The sequence below is a fragment of the Mixophyes fleayi genome, chromosome 4 (assembly GCF_038048845.1).
Source record: "Mixophyes fleayi isolate aMixFle1 chromosome 4, aMixFle1.hap1, whole genome shotgun sequence".
Lineage (NCBI taxonomy): Eukaryota > Metazoa > Chordata > Amphibia > Anura > Limnodynastidae > Mixophyes > Mixophyes fleayi.
Window position 1 is genome coordinate 214,729,950 of NC_134405.1, and position 19,271 is coordinate 214,749,220.

The following is a 19,271-nucleotide window of genomic DNA, read 5'->3' on the forward strand; positions in this document are numbered from 1 at the left end:
CGAGATGCAGCTGTAGGTTTTCATATCTGCAAGAAGTTGGGGGTGGGGGGGGGGGAGACAGCAGGTTGCGAGAAAGTCAGGGAGGGGAGGAGAGTGTTCAAACGGTTAGCTAAAATTTTTGCATAGATCTTAAGGTCCACGTTTAGTAACGATATAGGTCTATAATTACAACAGGAGGTAGGATCTTTATCTGGTTTTGGTATGACAACGATAGTGGCCAAGGTCGTTGCCTCATTAAAAGGTGAGCCCGTTATCACTGAAAAAATCTGTCATACGGTTGTTACAGCCCACGACCACCAAGATGAGCGAGTAGAGATCTTCACCTTTAGCAGACGCCTTTCCCGTAGAGCTTTATCTGTTCACAGGTACTCAGATACGCCCAGGTCTTAAGCTCAGAGTAGTAAAGGCTCATCAAAGATGTCCATAGCGAAGATGGAACTGGGGCGCTAGCCCAGAATGGAGCGGGTGGTCAGAGGTAGGCCGCGGTCAGAGGTCCAAAGCGAAACAGCGAAGTCCAGAACACAAGCCAAAAGGTCAGGGTCACAGGCAAGGTTCAAGGTACAGGCAAAGGTCACAACGAAATATCAGATAGACAGGAATCCAACAGCAGGTCAGCAACAGTACAGGACTGGAACACTATAACCAGCAGGGATGCTAAGCCCTCTCTGCCTTAAATACAGAAAAGAGGCAATCAGGAAACTGCCCAGCAAGTATCCCCAGAGGCTGCTTAATAAATTAACTGTCCGATAAATTAGCCCACAGGCTGTTCACCGAAATCCGCCCGGCTGCTCAGCTTTGCCGGGATGCGACGCTGCTCAGAAGGCGTCCCAACCGTTGTCATGGAGACGGTTGGGATGACGGGAACTGGAAGTGACATCCCGGTTGTTGCCATCACAGCCTGGACGCCGAAGGATGAAGTGAGCCAAGGATCACCGTGGCTTGTGACAATGGGGGTCAAGATCTTTAGCAAAATTGTTGTAATATTACTTTGTGAGTCTGTCAGGGTCAACAGTGTTTTTATCCTCCACCCCAGCACTACAGACAAATCACAACACAGCAAACCAATTACTACACCCATGTGGTGTGTGTGTTAAAAGAAATATTAATTTAACCCAGTATGGGTTTTTACCTGTTTCCCTATAGGAGAGGTGTGGAAAATAGGCGTCTTTGCCACTATATAACTTTTTTTTCTGGCACCACTAGAGTGTGAGAGTATCTAGGTCCCTAGACTCCAGCACTTGCTTGCTTCCTGAGCATACTTGTTATATTGTATTTTGACCCCGGTTCTGCCTGTCCATTCTTTCGTATTTTGACCCCGGTTCTGCCTGTCCATTCTTTCGTATCTCCCTCTGGACCCATTCTGATTCCCAGGTTTGACCTTTGGCTTCCTGACGCCTCTCCTGCCTACTTCTTTGGTACCTGATTGGCCCGATCGGTTTGACCTTTGGATTGCACAACTACGCTAGTTCACTTAAACCTCGCTGGTAGCTAACTGGGAGGGCAGCGACCTGCACGTCTCTGAAGAGAACTCCAAACCCCCTTGCGGGGGTCCCTAGTGAAGACCTGAGGCGTGTTTAGACTCCGTGCCTCCTAGCTTAGCAGCGCCAATACCGGCAGGTAAGGCCAACATAGCAAGTCTGTGTTACGGTTCTGATGCCTTAGTGAGTATTTGCACAGGCTTACCTAGGGCGCTGAGTCTAACGGCCTTCCGGTCTTCACCAAGAACCACCGCAAGGTAGGGTGGATTTTGCTGCCGAAGAACCGCAGGTCGCGGCCCCCAAGTTAGCCTACTGACGTAAGGGAGAAGGCTCTAAGTGATGGGTAGTCAAACAGGCAATATGACAAAGTGATGCAAATACAGGCACTAACCGTGAATTCCAGGGTTTGGAGATCTGGAGCAGTCACCGGTAGATGAACAGAGTCGGTTGAGTGCGTAGCAGGAGATGGAGCCAGAGGAGTCGAGACACAGCCGGGTCGGTACACAGGAGATATCAGGTATACGGTGCCAGAGGGAAATCCAGAGAGTAGTTGATAACACAGCCGGGTCGGTACACGGGATGGTCAGTCCAATTCAAGGTGTCAGGGATTAAGCCAAAGAAAAGTCAGGTCACAGCCAGGTTGGTACACAGGAGTAGAAGGAAAATGGGAGTACACAGGGAGCAGGATCACAGGAGTCAGGTACACAGGAACAGGTAGCCAGGAACAGGAAACACATTGCTCTGACACAGGCAGCGTGTCAGAGCGGAGTAGATATAGAGATTTGAATTCCCCGCCCAGGAGTCACATGACTAGATGCAGGGAGAACCCGGAAGTGCGGGAGCGCCATCGGGAGAAGCGCCGAACAGCAGAGCAGATACAGCTGCCAGACAACACTGACAGTGCAGCGGAGCGGGGACAAGGTAAGTTCATAACAGTACCCCCCCCTTCAGGGGCGGCCTCCGGACAACCGATAAGGCTTTTGAGGGAACTTGGTATGGAAACTCTTCAACAAACATGGAGCATGAAGATCTCGTGCAGGAATCCAAGAACGCTCTTCAGGACCGTAGCCTTTCCAATCAACCAGGAACTGCAAGGAACCTCTGGAAATCCGAGAATCTAGAATCTCCTTAACCTCAAATTCCTGATCTAGTGCAGAAATAGCAGCAGCAGGTTTTTTAGAAGAGAAAAATTTGTTAATAACAAGTGGCTTGAGAAGGGAAATGTGGAACACATTAGGAATCCTCAAGGTAGGAGGTAACTTTAATCTAAAGGCCACCGGATTAACGACCTCTATAATCTTGATGGGGCCAATAAATCGGGAAGCGAATTTCCTAGAGGGAACCAGCAAGCGAAGATTCTTCATAGACAACCATACTTTGTCACCAGGAGCAAGTAATGGAGATGGTCTTCTTCTTTTGTCAAATGCTCTTTTACTGATGGAAGAGGTGTGAAGCAACTTGCGTTTAATAAGATCCCACCTAGCTGAGAAGTCCGGTAGAAGGGAATCAACTGCAGGAACTCCAGAAGCGGGTAGATCCTTGAAGGGTGGAACTTTAGGATGAAATCCCTGAAGAGCAAAAAAGGGAGAAGTGGAGGTGGAATCATGCGAATTATTATTGTGAGTGAATTCTGCCCAAGGTAATAAATCGACCCAATCATCATGTTTAGCTGAAATGAAACATCTGAGAAATTTCTCCAATTCTTGATTCGTCCTTTCAGTAAGACCATTACTTTGAGGATGATATGCAAAAGAGAAATTCAACTTAATTCCACAGAGACGAGAAAAAGCCCTCCAAAATCTTGCCACGAACTGAGTTCCCCAATCAGAAACGATAACATCTGGACAGCCATGTAGGCGGAAAATCTCTTTGATGAAGAGTTGAGCCAGAACAGGAGCAGAAGGGAGACCTTTTAATGGCACAAAATGAGCAGCCCGGGAAAGGCGATCAGTGACCACCCATACTACTGAGAAACCTCTGGAGGAGGGTAAATCTGTGATAAAATCCATGGAAAGATGACTCCAAGGTCGATCTGGAATTGGTAGAGGTTGCAGCAGACCGTATGGAGCTTGACGAGGGACTTTGTTCTGAGCACAAGTGGAACATGCCGTCACAAACTGTCGAACGTCTGAGTGGATAGACGGCCATCAATAACCACGGGAGATAAATTCCAAAGTTTTCTTTATACCGGCATGACCAGAAAAACGGGAGGCATGAGCCCATTTAAGGAGTTTTGGTTGGAGATGTGGAGGAACCAAAGTCTTCCCATGAGGAATAATAAAGTGAGTGGGAGTAGTAGCCAGAATACATTCTGGATCTAGGATGGGTCTAGAACCCTCTTCTTCTGTATCCATGGAGTCGAAGGAACGATAGAGAGCGTTAGCCTTCTTGTTCTTGGACCCTGGTCTGAAGGTAATGATCATATTGAAGCGGGAGAAAAATAGGGACCATCTGGCCTGAAGAGGATTGAGGCAAGATGCAGTTTGTAAATACAGCAAGTTTTTGTGATCTGTAAAAATAGTAACAGGAAATCTGGCTCCTTCCAAATGGTGTCTCCAAGCTTCCAAGGCCAATTTGATAGCGAGGAGTTCTCTATCTATAATGCCATAGTTTTTCTCGGTAGCTGAAAATTTGCGAGAAAAGAAGCCACAGGGAGAAAATTTTCCAGTAGAATTCTTCTGAGACAAGATAGCTCCCACTCCAGTAGAGGATGCATCTACCTCAAGGAAAAAAAGAAAGGAAGGATCTGGTTGATGAAGAATAGGAGCCGAGATGAAGGCTTCTTTAAGGTACTTGAAGGCTTCCACGGCCTCCGGTGGCCAAGTTTTAGTGTTGGCGGACTTCTTGGTCAAGGAGGCGATGGGTGCAATCACGGAAGAAAACCCTTTGATAAAGTGGCGGTAATAATTAGAAAATCCAACGAAACGCTGGATGGCCTTAAGGCCTACTGGTTGGGGCCTTCTCGTGGTCCATACGTAATCCGGAGCCAGAAACCACATGACCAAGAAAAGGAAGATGCGTTTTTTCGAAGACACACTTGTCCAAATTACAATATAGATGATGTGAGCTAAGGCGTTGAAGAACTAAGGAGACATGATGGCGGTGAGTAACCATATCAGGAGAAAAAATCAGGATATCATCCAGATAAATCACAACAAATCGATACAGGAAGTCTTGAAAAATCTCATTAATGAAATTTTGGAAAACAGCAGGGGCGTTACAAAGTCCAAATGGCATAACTAGGTATTCGAAATGCCCATCGTGCGTATTGAATGCTGTTTTCCATTCATCCCCCTGTTTGATACGGATTAGGTTGTAGGCCCCTTTCAAATCAAGTTTAGAAAATATAGAAGCTCCTTTGACCCTATCAAAGAGTTCAGAAATCAATAGCAAGGGGTACCTGTTCTTCTTAGTCATGGCATTGAGACCACAATAGTCTATACAAGGGCGCAGTCCGCCGTCCTTCTTTTTTACGAAAAAGAAACCGACTCCTGCTGGTGACGAGGATTTCCGGATAAAACCTCTGTTTAAATTCTCCTTGATATATAGGGACATAGCATCTGATTCAGGTAAAGATAATGGAAATACACGTCCTCTGGGTGGAATCTTGTCCGGCAACAATTCAATGGCGCAATCCCAAGGTCTGTGTGGAGGTAACTTGGAAGCCTCCTTTTCACAAAAGACGTCAGAAAATGAATGATATTGAGGAGGAATACCGGAGGATGTGGGAGGACCGGCCATAGCGGGCCTATGAATCCTGGGAAGACATCTGGAATGACATCCTGGACCCCATGCAAGAACTTCAGGCTTCTGCCAATCTAGAGTGGGGGAGTGAAGTCTGAGCCAAGGTAGGCCTAAAATCACAGGGTTGATAGCCTCTGGGATGACTAAAAAGGAGATTTCCTCAGTGTGTAAGGCTCCGATGCGTAGAGAAAGGTTGACAGTTCTGTTCTTAATGGATCCTCCAATAATACGGCTGCCGTCTATAGCTGTGATAGCGACAGGTGGATCCAATGGTTGCATGGGTAACGACAACCTCTCTACGATGTCAGCTCCTAGAAAATTCCCCGCTGCTCCGGAGTCAATAAGTGCTGGAAAAGACAGTTGTTTATCAATATATCGCAGAATGACTTGGATAGAAAAACTAGAATCCACAGGAGAGGGAATAGACCTATCTAACTTAGCCTCTCCAACGTCAGTTAGGTCCGGTCGTTTCCCGGACGCCTCCCACACTGGCTCAAAACATGACCGGGTTCCCCGCAATAGAGGCACAAAAGGTTCTTGAATCGCCTCTCTCTTTCCTCCTGGGATAAACGTGCCCTTCCCAACTGCATAGGTTCTTCCTCAGGAGTAATTGGACTCTGAAATCGAGGTGCCAAGCGGAATGTGGATCGACGGGAACTTTCTCTCTCTTGAGTGCATTCACGGAACCGGATATCAATCTGGTTACAGAGAGAAATCAATTCGTCCAGAGTAGTGGGTAACTCTCTGGCCGCTAACTCATCCTTAATACGATCTGACAAGCCTTGCCAGAACGTGGCCACCAAAGCTTCATTGTTCCAACGTACCTCAGCCGCCATAGTGCGAAATTGGAGAGCGTACTGGCCCAAAGTAAGGGTACCTTGGCGTGGACGGAGGAGTCCTGAAGCAGCACTGGAGACGCGTCCGGGTTCATCAAAGATGCGTCTGGAGGTTTCCAGAAAAGTGGCACAATTATGAAGGATAGGGTCATCATGTTCCCAAAGAGAAGAAGCCCAGGCAAGCGCTTGACCAGATAATAATGAGATTATATAAGCGACTTTAGTTTTCTCTGTAGGAAAGTTTCCGGGCTGTAGTTCAAATTAAATAGCACACTGGTTCAAGAACCCTCGGCATTCCTTAGGATCCCCATTGAACTTAAGTGGGTTAGGTATGCGGAGTTGAGAGATGGCTGGAGCAATAACGGCAGGGCTGCTCTGAGAGGGAGCAGGTGGTGGAGCCGGAACAGGCGGAGGAGGAGCTGCCACCTGAGCTGCTTGAGCTGAGACTGTCCCTTGGAGCGTGTCCAACCTGTTAGACAGAGTCTGCAGAATCTGTAATAACTGTTCTTGATTCTTCCCCTGGTCTTCAACCCGAACCGCTAAGTGATCCAGTAATTCCCTAGCTGAGGGATTTCCTGACGCTTCCATCAGTTAGATAAGTGGGTCAGAGCAAACTGTTACGGTTCTGATGCCTTAGTCAGTATTTGCACAGGCTTACCTAAGACGCGGAGTCTAACGGCCTTCCGGTCTTCACCAAGAACCACCGCAAGGTAGGGTGGACTTTGCTGCCGAAGAACCGCAGGTCGCGGCCCCCAGGTTAGCCTATTGACGTAAGGGAGAAGGCTCTAAGTGATGGGTAGTCAAACAGGCAATATGACAAAGTGATGCAAATACAGGCACTAACCGTGAATTCCAGGGTTTGGAGATCTGGAGCAGTCACTGGTAGATGAACAGAGTCGGTTGAGTGCGTAGCAGGAGATGGAGCCAGAGGAGTTGAGACACAGCCGGGTCGGTACACAGGCGATATCAGGTATACGGTGCCAAAAGGAAATCCAGAGAGTAGTTGATAACACAGCCGAGTCGGTACACGGGATGGTCAGTCCAATTCACGGTGCCAGGGATTAAGCCAAAGAATAGTCAGGTCACAGCCTGGTTGGTACACAGGAGTAGAAGGAAAATGGGAGTACACAGGGAGCAGGATCACAGGAGTCAGGTACACAGGAACAGGTAGCCAGGAACAGGAAACACATTGCTCTGACACAGGCAGCGTGTCAGAGCGGAGTAGATATAGAGATTTGAATTCCCCGCCCAGGAGTCACATGACTAGATGCAGGGAGAACCTGGAAGTTTGGGAGCGCCATCGGGAGAAGCGCCGAACAGCAGAGCGGATACAGCTGCCAGACAACGCTGGCAGCGCAGCGGAGCGGGGACAAGGTAAGTTCATAACAGTCTGTTCGTGACAGCGTGTCTTGATGAATCAGGCCCAGCATGTTTCTGAAAATTCAAATAATTATCTGACATTGTACCTGTGCTGTCCATCTGACATCTAGTCTGTCCCCAACTACAACTGTGCCTTGTCTGGTTTCTTTAGATCTTTCTGGCAATGTCAAGCCACCAATGTCATTGCCACTTTAAATTTAAAGGAATCCAAGTCGCGATGACAAGAAACTGTACTGCCGGACACCTCTTCATTAAAAATGACTCTTTTGTGTTACTGTGTGCAGTGTATTGCTCCCCTTGCAATCCAGCTTCTACAGTCTGTAGCAGCTATCCAGCTATCTGTCTCCCGTGTCTGCAGTAGTTACACCACTGAGTCTGATCCAGTCTCCTGGCTGTCTGCCTACCTGTGCCTCGTGTCTCCTGACACCCATGTCTCATCCTGAGCCTCGGGCCTCTTGAGCTATCATATTCATATTGGGAATCCTGACACATCACCTAATCAAGGTCCCCTCCACATTTCCCATACACATATATATCAAAACACTTCCGAAATTCAGCAAACCTCAAACACATCACCTTTCTCCCGTCTTTTCCAAAGTTCTTTAAATGTGTCCTTTGGAATGCAAGCAATTTGTAACAAACTTAACTCCATATACGAGATCTTCCTATCAAACAACCTCAACCTTTTGGCAATAACAGAAACATGGCTTTCACATTCAGATATTGCCTCATCTGCTGCCTGTCATGGAATTTTCATAGGTGGCCACTAGCCGGTATTGGCGCAACTGAACAGGAAAACATGGGGGTAAATGTCCGGTCCGATTTTTTCAGCGTGTTCAAATCGTGATAACCCGCAATTTTAGTAAAAAATTTCTGAAATGTATCAAGCTGCGATTTTAACCATGATCTTCAAAATCGCTGGTCATCTCTGGCGATTTGCTGCAATGTAAAACACTCCCGTGTTAGTTAACTCTCCTGTGTTGTAGCAGCGAGTTGTATACACATAACTGTTACACTGCCTGTCATACAGCTGTAAAAATTTAAAGAATAGATCAAAATTAAAAAAAAAAAAAATCGTGAGGTCCACCCCTCTATTCAGTCTTAACCCTAGTGCTGCCTGACTACTGCTGGTTCCGTGAAAATCTGGGAAACATTTTGCATGGGGTCCCCCTTATTTTCATGGAACCAGCACTAGGCAAAGCAGCCGGGGTTGGAGGCACTATAGCAGGGGGACAAGCGGCAGGGGACCTCCTGCCATAATGACTAACCAACCCCAGACTGATCAGCGCTTAGCTGGATTCCCTAGGGAGTGGGGTCTGCCCAAAAAAATGAGCACCCCCCCCCCCCTCTAGGGACACCCAACCCAGTGCTGATAGCACTAGGGCTCTTCCTACACCCCTGGGCGGTGGGTCTAGGGTAAAAAATAGTTAAAAAAACAAACGGACGCCATTTTGTTTTGTGGAACTACAAGTGCCAGCCAGCCAGGTTGCCCTAAATAGTATGGGCATGCTGCTACTTGTATAACTACAAGCACCAGCATACACACGGCAGCCAGGGCATGTTGGCACTTGGAGAACCACAAGTGCCAACATGTCCTGACACCCACGGCTGGCTGGGACCTGTAGTTCCACAAAACAAAATGTTTACAAATCCACAACACCCTGGTTAAAACCACTAACATTTATTAAAAATAATAAACCCACAATAAATACAGTAAACACCCTCATTTACACCACATAATTTTATTAAAAATAATAAATACCCTATACTATAGCTTTCAATCCAAAAATGACTGTCACTAATGGCCAAAATAAATTTGTATCCAAAGTCCATGCTTGACAAAGGCCAAAATAAATTTGTAATTCCAAAAGTCCATGCTTGCCCCTGTCCCAAATAAATTTTACTTCCAAAAGTCCATGCTTGAAATCTGTTCACTTCTTCTGCCCAGGGGGGGCCCATTGTTGCTTGAAGTCTTCTGTTCTTCGCCCAGGGTGGGGGGGGGGGGGCATATTTGTAAGATCCACGATTCTTCTTGCTTGCTTGAAGAAAAATAAAAAAGGGAGGAGCCGCCGCAAACAGCTCCTACCTAGTAGGAGCTCCGATACGCAATGAGCTTAGCTCATTGCGGTTGTTCTATTTACAGTATTAGGTGATTTTCCCACGCTGGTGGGAAAATCCCCTAATACTATAAATAAACCAAATGCAATGAACTAAGTTCATTGCGTATTGGAGCTTCTACACAGTAGGAGCTCCGATGCGCAATGAGCTTAGCTCATTTTTCCCCGATTTTCACGGAACCAGCAGTAGTCAGGCAGCACTAGGGTTAAGACTGAATAGAGGGGGGACCTCACGCTTTTTTTTTTTCTTTACAGTTTTTACAGCTGTCGGAGCTCCGGCAGCTGTAGGACACAGTGTAACAGTGATGTGTTTATAGAACACGCTGCTAGCGTTTGCTTAATCGCAGCTTCATACATTTGAGACTTGTATAGCTGCAGTGGCAAACAGTCGCGAGTTTGATCTCTATCGATTTTGCAAATAGCGATTTTGACAGAAGCACAACTCTGGCGATTTTACATGAAATCTCAGCTTCATACATCTGTGAGTTTCAACTCTCCCGAGAAAATTGCTGGATATGCAATATCGGACCTGGATACATTTACCCCATGGAGTCTGACATACCCCCAGTAATCACCAGGGACCCCCACAAGGGAGTTTGGCCTTTGCTGCAAGGGATACGCAGGTCGCGGTTCTTAGAGACAGTCACAAGCGTAGTGACGGGAATAGTCAGGTGTAGTTGAACAATCCGGGTCAGAACCAGCCAAGCAGAACAGTGCACAGGGAGGTTCCAGAGAACTGTTAGGACAAGCCAGGAGTCAGAACCAAACAAGCAATAAGGCACCAGAACGTTAATGAGGAGATCAGTAGGAGAAAGCAAGCAGAGTCAGAACAAAGGTATGCAGGATACCGGAATCACAGATAAGTGCTGGAGAAAGGTAGTGAACCAATACTCTGGCACCCTAGTGGTGCCACAGGCTTCTATTTAAGCAGCAAGAAGCACCCTGATTGGGTGAAAGGATCTCAGTGGTCAGAGACGCTGACCACCGACAGGCAAGTGCATAGTGTTCTGTTGCCTAGCAACAGAACACACGGTCAACTCCATATGCGCACACTCAGCATGCAGGAAAAACAAGGAAGCATCCTGTTGCTAGGCAATGGAGCACGGCTTTCAGCAGAGCACAGGCGACCATCTCCTGCACCTAGTGTCAGTGCAGAGATGGCGCCTGACACTGTCCTTTCACATGGTGGTCTCTATTTCACCCACACATCCATACTTGGAAGCAGACAGGGAGGTGGGGTTGGACTACTTCTTTCCCCACATTGCACATTCACACTCCTACCAAATATCCTGTCACTCACGTTCACATCTTTTTTTAAATAGCATTTTATTGACATTTTTGGGCAACATTCAGGAGTGGGACGACGACGTGTATTATGCTGGCGATATGCTCCATTATATACACCTGCCAAACATTATTGAAGCTGGAGTTATAGGAGGATCAGGATTCTTCCAGTTCTGGGTGACCAGACATCTAACTGCAGTAATAATATAGCCAGCGAGTTTCCAGATCAGTCCATGGATTCCAGGTGGTAGAAGTAAATATTTGGGTGGGTTTATATGTGAGTGATCTTGTGAATAAGATCTGACACTTCACAACAAAAGGGCTCGGTTTTAGGGCAGCTCTACCAAACCTAGGACAGGGTGCCTCGATGACTGCCAGCAACGGTATGAAAATATGTGTTAGATTGACCTACGTATAGAAGGGACCAAATATCAATCACAGAGGAGCTTATAGGAATTTTCTTTAATTTGGGTACATATGGATGATTTGGCGACCACTACATGAATATGAGACCATTCCTCTGGAAAGACTTGCCCATATCCACCTCCCAGCGTAACTCGGGGTTCTTTAGTTGGTAAGTCAAGCTGTAACAACAGCAATCAATAAGTGGAGATGAGGCCTCTGCAGGAGGTCCTGCAAAGACAGAATGTCTCTAGCGAGGAGGGATGGTAGGGGATACATGGATTAATCTGACTATTATAGAGTTGACAAATTTTTATACTATGAATTTGAAGGCATTGGCACAAGGAGGTAGGTGGTAGATGTAGGTGATCACGAAGTTCAGAGAACTCTGGAAAAAACCTGAAGGAACTATGTCAAGAAAAAATTTTAAGCTGTGATTCATCCAAACAGAAAAGGATTTAGGGTTGAGACCAGTTTGTTAGGCAGGGTTTTGTCATATGGGGATAATTTTTTTCAGGTTGTCTATTAGTTTGAATGCACGGACACAATAATTCCATAGAGTGTGAAAACCTAATTGTGGGGTATAGATGAAGCAAAGGGGAGGATCTTTGGGATATAGCTAGAACAGAGCATATGGTGACATCATGTGCAAGAAGTCTGCCTCCATTACCAAGCCACAATATTTTATGCGGGTTGGCATATGCAAGAACAGTTTGGGTGAGGTGTGCAGATAAACAGTAATTGTGAAGGTGTGGAGACCAAGGCCACCATTGAAAAAGTTTTTTGATGAACCTGCAGTCGCCTCAAAGACCATATAAAGCAGGAGATACATGATTGGATATCTTTGAGAGTAGTGGAAGCGATTCGGACTGGCAAAGTCTGGAACTACTAGAGCAGCCTAGGGAACAAGATCATTTTTACAGCAGCAACCCTGTCAATCCCGGAAATAAAATAAGCGTTCCAGGTGTTCAGGTCCATTTTTAGAGTAGCAATCAAGGAGGGGGGGATTAGCTGTGAACAATTTATAATATTGTTTAGTTAAGTGAATGCCTAAATATTTAATTTTCTGAGATTGCCAATTAAATTTGTAGGTGGATTGTATATATTGCAAATATCAGGATGGAATATTAACTGAAGGCTTCGGTTTCATCTGGGTTAATCTTAAAATTTGACGAAAGGCCAAAATCTCTGATCTCATTCATTAGAGACTAAATTGACACTTGGGGCTTCATAAATGTGAGTAGGGCATCATAGAGCAGGTATATGGGCACGAGAACTGCTGGGATACCCAAGATATTTGTATTATTACCAATTCTGGCTGCTAGTAGCCCCAACATCAAGGCAAATAGGAGGAGAGACAAAGGCAGCCCTGCCTCTTTCTGTTATCAATTGTGAAGGAGAGGGAGAACACACATTTGCTAGTACCAGGGCTTTAGGGTTAAAATATAAGGTGGCAATACCATTGAAGAAGGGGCCTCTGATACCAGCTACATTAAGAACCTGGGGCCTGACTCATTAAGGATCTTAACTTGAGAAACTTCTTATTTAAGACTCCTGGACAAAACCATGTTACAATGCAAGGGGTGCAAATTAGTATTCTGTTTTGCACATAAGTTAAATACTGACTGTTTTTTCATGTAGGACAACCCCTATAGGAAAACAAAGTTAATTTTCCTAGACCAGTGTCAGTGTTCTGGGCTGAGAAAGCATGCTTCACAATAGAGCAGGTTTACAGTGCTGGCATGTGGTCTATTTTACACACCTTCACCCGCCACTATAAATTGGATTTCCAGGCAAACCAGGTTTGCGATTATGGTACAATAAGGAGTTAAGAAAATAAAAATATAACTGTGGTCATGATGATAATACTCCCAATGATATGAGGTTTTGCTTTTTTTAATCCTGTGACAGACCTGTGTACAAACAAACCAGGGTGTCACAATCTGCCTCTGGCTGCAATCCTGCATCTAGATGCTGCTGTGCCTTCCCCTTATCCTGTCTGTAAAGAACTATGTGGACTTTGCCATTTCATGTATACAGTCTTGCAGTACCACTGTTCCACCAAAAGGACCACTGTGGTACTTGGACTGTTTCCCTACATGCTAGAAAGAACTAATTTATGCTTAACACCTGTCTCTGGCTTTTAAAAGACTACCTCACCCAGCAGTCACTGCCAGTTCATTTGTTGCCTTTAGTGCTGTTGGTTCTTCTGTGTATGAATCCTGATTTCCTGGTTTTGACCTCTGTTTGGCTCCTCATTTTATGACCCAGACAAGGCTTTGTTGCGACTTCTCTTCTGCCTTCTCCACAATATAGTGGTGGGCCATGTGGCTTTGACCCCTGGCTTGTTTGACCCTCCTGCTTTACTGTGTATGCATTCCAATCACCCACTGGCAATTCTGCACCTTTACTCTTTCATATAATGCTTCTGTGTCTGCATTCTATTTAATCACTAGCAATCCAGCACCTACAGTCTGTGGCATATCCAAATCCTGTGTCTGCAGTTGTTACACCTCTGTGTCTGATCCCGTCTTTTGGCTGTCTGCTTACCTGGACCCCTGGATACTCCGCCCTGCAGACCGCTACTCTTTCTCTGCTTGCTGATTATCCGGTGCCTCGTGCCAGCAGAGTAAACCAGGTATCCTGACACCTGTGGTTTATCAGACTTTTCTGAAATGCCTCTTTGAACTATATTACCATTAATCATCCTCTTCATCTGTGGCCTCCTGAGTAATCCATGCTATAACTACCATACTCTGCTGACTTGTATTGGATGCCTTACAATTTATTGCATCCCAAACTGTATAATAAATAAACCAATTTGTTCCACTTATGCTGTCAGTGGTCTTCATATTGGGAATCCTGACACAGGGTTTCATTTTGCTAATGTCTTGACTCACAATCTGCCTAGTGTCTTTCTCCTGCTCCATAGAGATATGGGACCCAGCTACAGGATCTAAAGCTAAGACCAATAGGATAAGATTTTATCGCACCCTTCAGATGCTGTGCTTACAGAGAATCATAAGGTCATCCTACACCCTCATATTTGTCATACAAACTTTTTTTTACAATCCATCGTTAAGGGGACCTCTGTAAATATTAATGATCAATGCAACAAGCTTCATTCAAGGTGTCAACTGCAAGTTCCAGTCGAATAAGGAATCTAGAGAATCTATCCTCCTAAGAAATTTATATTTCATAATGATGACTCATATGTGCAGACAATCCTACTCTGGTTATTTGAAGTGTTATATTTTTATGATGTAGCAGAGAAATGATATCTCATTATAAAAAGCCTGAATAAAAATGTGGTTGAGCTAAGGCATTATAAAGGGGTTGAAAAAATATTTGCATACACTGACCTTCTTTTAGTGACCTCAGTGAAGGGAAGCTAGTGCACAGCAGAGAAAGTTTAAAAGGCAATTTGCTCTTGTAAGAAATTTTCAGTTCCTGGGGAATCTGCTATTTTTCCTGCTTTCCCTGGTACAGATCCCATGAAAATATGTGAGATTTAGGTTTCTGTTTTATTCTTGTTTATTTTATGTTGTTTGAAATTGTATTTCTGTATATAATTTTGTTATACTATAATTATTGTGACTTACGCTTCATTTAATTATGTTCTATCTTTGTGTTCTTAAAGGAGTCACGTGTCAGTTAGGCTGAGTTGTTATAATGCTACGTTTAAGATAACTGATTAAATTATGCCGAGATTCTATTCTGAGATAAATCAGGTAGTAACTGCAGACCTACTGGATAGTGAGATTAATTATGGTGTTTTAATTAAACCTTTCACACATCATGTTATGAGCAGATCTAGAGGGGGGAAATCGCTTCCCCTAGGAGTGCAGGCCATATGACAACTGCAGCCTCATCTTCCCATCAGTACACGGTCCATCGTTGAATGACATTTTTAGTCTGGTTTAAAAATCAAACAAAATTATCTGATTTGCTTTGGAGTGTCATTTATCACTTGATTGGACTGATAATCGACTGAAAACACTGTAGTGTGTACTCAGCCTAAGGCCACAAGCTAGCACCTGACAGATGTAACTTCCTAGACCTGGGAAGTGAGCGCATCTGATTTTACCTGCATTTTAATTTGTGATCGAAGCTTATAGGACCTGATTACAATGAGGTATCGTTTACGCTGGGATGCAGGCTTAAATATTTTGATCAAAATATGAACCAATACCTCATGTTTTCATTTTGCTAGATAAGCACACATATGCAGTTGTAAGGTTAAGCGCTAACAATTGTTTTTTTTGCTATGCAATAAACCTTGCAAGAAAAGGAGACGTATTTATTAGCGACTGTGGACATTTACACCTTTAAGAATAGTAGTGGGAGTCAATTGCTATTAACGAAAGTACATATTCAATGGACTATATGAACATTTGTCACAGCAAGCATTGGCAATTATGTGAAACTTTTAGTATTGTATGTTTTGATGGTAATTAATTTGGTTTTCTTATGGGAACTATGTTTATGTGCTGACTATATTATGATATACCATCTTGTAATATTGAAGCACAAGCGTTACAAATCATTTCATTAGGGTATGTTTTTACACCAAAAGGTAAATGTATCATACCCCGGTTTTTGCAACTCGCGGGAGATCGGCGTCTTCGCAGCTTAAATTTAAAGCGCCGCTGCCTTTCCCTTTACAAGGCAGCGGCGCTTTAAATTTAAGCTGCGAAGACGCCGATCTCCCGCGAGTTGCAAAAACCGGGGTATGATACATTTACCCGCAGGTGTTTTATGTTTGAAGTCTAAAGTGTTCTACAGGTATACTGTCCATTTAAGACAGCATTTCTGGTTGCCCTATTATTTGAGTTTGGACCTACTGGGAAAATTGTCTCTATTGATTTTAATAGTGTGGCTGTTTTTTGTTTATTGTTGTGCTGATTGTTTATTTTGCTTTCAACATGGCTATTCTGCCATATTCATTGTCTAGAATTATTTTGACGTGGCCCCATCAACAGGTGTCCGGAATACATGATTTGGTGTGTTCATGGTAGGGCTCCAGTCATTAATTTACGGCTAGTATATACACAACACCGACCTGCTAGGAGCAAAACTAAAAACAACACGACCCCTTTTCTCTTCTTTAGTCATATATGGTATCCATTTTCACATTTCTCCGAGGGTGGGCGCTCCACAATGTCCAATCGCTGAGAGCAGGTATTTGAAGTCATCAGGAGAAAGCTCTACTTTCCAGGTAACGTTACACTCTTATATTTTATTTATGCACACAGGTAGGGGATCGCAGTAATAAAACCTCCAGCAAGATATATAGTGACTGGTGTGATTATGCAAAAAACTGCATACCCCTGGTAGGATAATTCACTTTTCTTGCCCCTCATGTCAGTGTAAAAGTATAATAAGAATCCTATTAAACAAACCAACGTAACTGGATTTATAGATGCATTTCTTACCAAGCAGCTCCTGAGATCTTTGTTTACTAAGAACACCCAGTATTCCCAAATGTCCTTTTATAATAAGGTAGTACAATGTTACACATGTAAATGAGTATCCTTTCTTTTTTTGTGTAGATTTTATTTGTTACTAATACATAACTTAATTTGAACTTAAGTTTCCACCTATCCAAGTCCCGTGTGGTATGTCAGAAGGAAAGAATCACTGCCCCAGTCACTTGAGTAATTTTTCAGCCCTTCTAACACTGTGCCAGATAGAAAGAAGAATCACTCAGGTTAGTGACCGAGGCAGCGATTCTCCATTATTTCCACCTCCTCTAGTGACTGCCCATGCCTCTCTGGTAGTGGTCAAACCCTCTCTGGTAGCTGGTCACGCCCCTTCAGCGACCCATGGCTGATTCTCAGTGCGCACATACTATTTGATGAGCTTCTACCATTACATTCACCCGGTGGGCCCTTTATGTCCCACTAATCTTTTCTCCGCTGACAACATGTGTGGAGAAAGCAAGATCTAGTGCCGGCAGCAAGCTACAGCGCTATATGGAAGAAGGTAAGTGTGGGGGAAGTGGCTTTCAAAGGAAGTGTTATAAATGAATAAACTATATATTTAATCTTCTTACAATACATTTTCCATTTTTGTAATTGTGAGCAGTTGTTATTCTCAGAATGCTCATATGAGGAATTCATAGAAGCTTGGAACATGTGTTCTTGTTAGTATCATATAGGCAACAGAGTTATTAAGGCTGTTTTTAGGGCTTCTATAAAAAAAGTTTATTTCTGGTCCTATGCATTTTTGCACAATAATAGTTCCATACTGTCATTCTCTCTTTTTAAGAATATGCAAGTATTCTTCTTCATCATGTTAAATAGATGAATGCATGAATTCAATGATTCATAAGTTCATTTATGTCCTTTATTAACACAAGTGACAATGCCAGCTACAGCTGAACTTCTGCTCAGGAACTGCTTCATTGGGTTGTCTGAATCGCAATAAATTTGAGTGAAGAAGATATATTGGCAACAGGGGAACTTTTCAGCAGTAGATGGATTGCTCTGTGCAGCTCTCCTGCCGACAGCATGTGTGAAGAAAGAAAAGTTCAGCTACAACAGCAAGCTACAGCATGGAAAAAGGTAAGTGTCGGTGAAGGGACTTTCAAAGTATATGTGTTGGGAGGATGGGAAAAGGCTTGTAATGTGGGTGGGGACGTGAGCTATTCATTTAATGATAGGGTAAGGGAGGGGGGTAATCATTTACTGATGGTGGAGATTATATAATATTGTGGGGCCTATTAACCTAAAATGGGGTAATGGGACTATTCATTTAATGCTGGGGTGGTTTGAAGGCTATTAATTGAACATTGGGCTGACTTGGGGAGAAAAGCCATTTTTTAAATGTCAATATTATTAATTAAAATTTTAGGCTTCTGGGGGGAAATAGTATCAACATTTACTAATAAACCTATTTAATGTCAGACAGGTAGGGTGGAAATAGGTCTGTTTATTAAAAATGAATACTCATAATTTAATGGAGGATATAGGTCTATGTAATAAATGGGAATGCTATTAATTTAATGTTGGTGCTGGTTGGGGAGATATAGGTCTATTTATTAAATGTGAATGCTATTCATTAAATATTGGTGCTGGTTGTAGGGAGGGAGGCCTACAGTGTCCACTCATTGCTAGGCTTCCCATATTTCATGTACCTATACTTTTTTCAAAACAATCCAGAATCCAGAGAAGCACAACTAAGCTTAAGACACGAACAGCAGCAACAAGTAGTGAAAGTGTTACACTCACCTCTCCTCCCTCCAGCCCCGTTCTGGCTCTCTGCATCGGGACGGCGCTTCCGGGTATTGGCGGTCACATGACCGCATGTCGGGGCGGGGAATTTGAATTCACTATGTTTATAAACCTCGCTCTGGCACTCGTCCAGTGTCAGAGCAACTTGTGTGTATCCTGACTTGCTCCTGCGTACCTTGCTTGTAGCCTGATTGATTCTCATGTACCAGGTCCTGCCTGACCATCCCTGCTCTCCTGCGTTTGTGCAACGATCTCAGCTTGCTGACTTATCACTATCTCTGTATTATCCGCCTTAGTGTTACAAACGTTGGTTGCCCTGACCTTGATCCCGCCTCTCATTCCTGAACTACCAGTTGTGTACCAGACCCAGCTAGTCCAGACCTTGCTCTTGCCTGCTGATTCAGTTCTCCATTGTTAGATTGGCAGATAGGAACAGTTGGTAGGTACATACCACTTCACAATACTCTGCTTGTGAAGGTGGAGCTGGGTGCATCCAACAGTAGTGCCCAAAGCATTGCCCGTCAATTTGAAGTGGATGGAAAGGGGTTGGAGAGCAACTTGCCCCCGGGCTAAAATTTGCCAGCCATCCCCTGGCTGTATCAGTGAATAAACTAGCTGCTGCTCAAGGTTCGTAATCCAGATCATATTAATGCATATCGCAAAACTCAGTTGGATGAAAAGGGCAACAGAGAATCTGAAAAGTAGAGTACAGAGAAAAATGGCATACAATGCTACAAAACCAGAGATTTATGTAAAAACAGGTATTCTTCAAAACGGCAAAAAGAAAAAAAGCAA

At 44.2% G+C, this 19,271-nt stretch overlaps 1 protein-coding gene across 1 annotated transcript in view; it reads right to left on the reverse strand.

Moving 5' to 3' along the window:
- CDK17 (cyclin dependent kinase 17) overlaps positions 1–19,271 on the reverse strand; it is a 176,587-nt gene that overhangs the window by 156,297 nt on the left and 1,019 nt on the right. Inside the window, exon 2 of the mRNA XM_075209326.1 lies at positions 18,474–19,170. The gene's annotated coding sequence lies outside the window, so the exon portion shown is untranslated. The remainder of the gene's footprint in view (positions 1–18,473; positions 19,171–19,271) is intronic.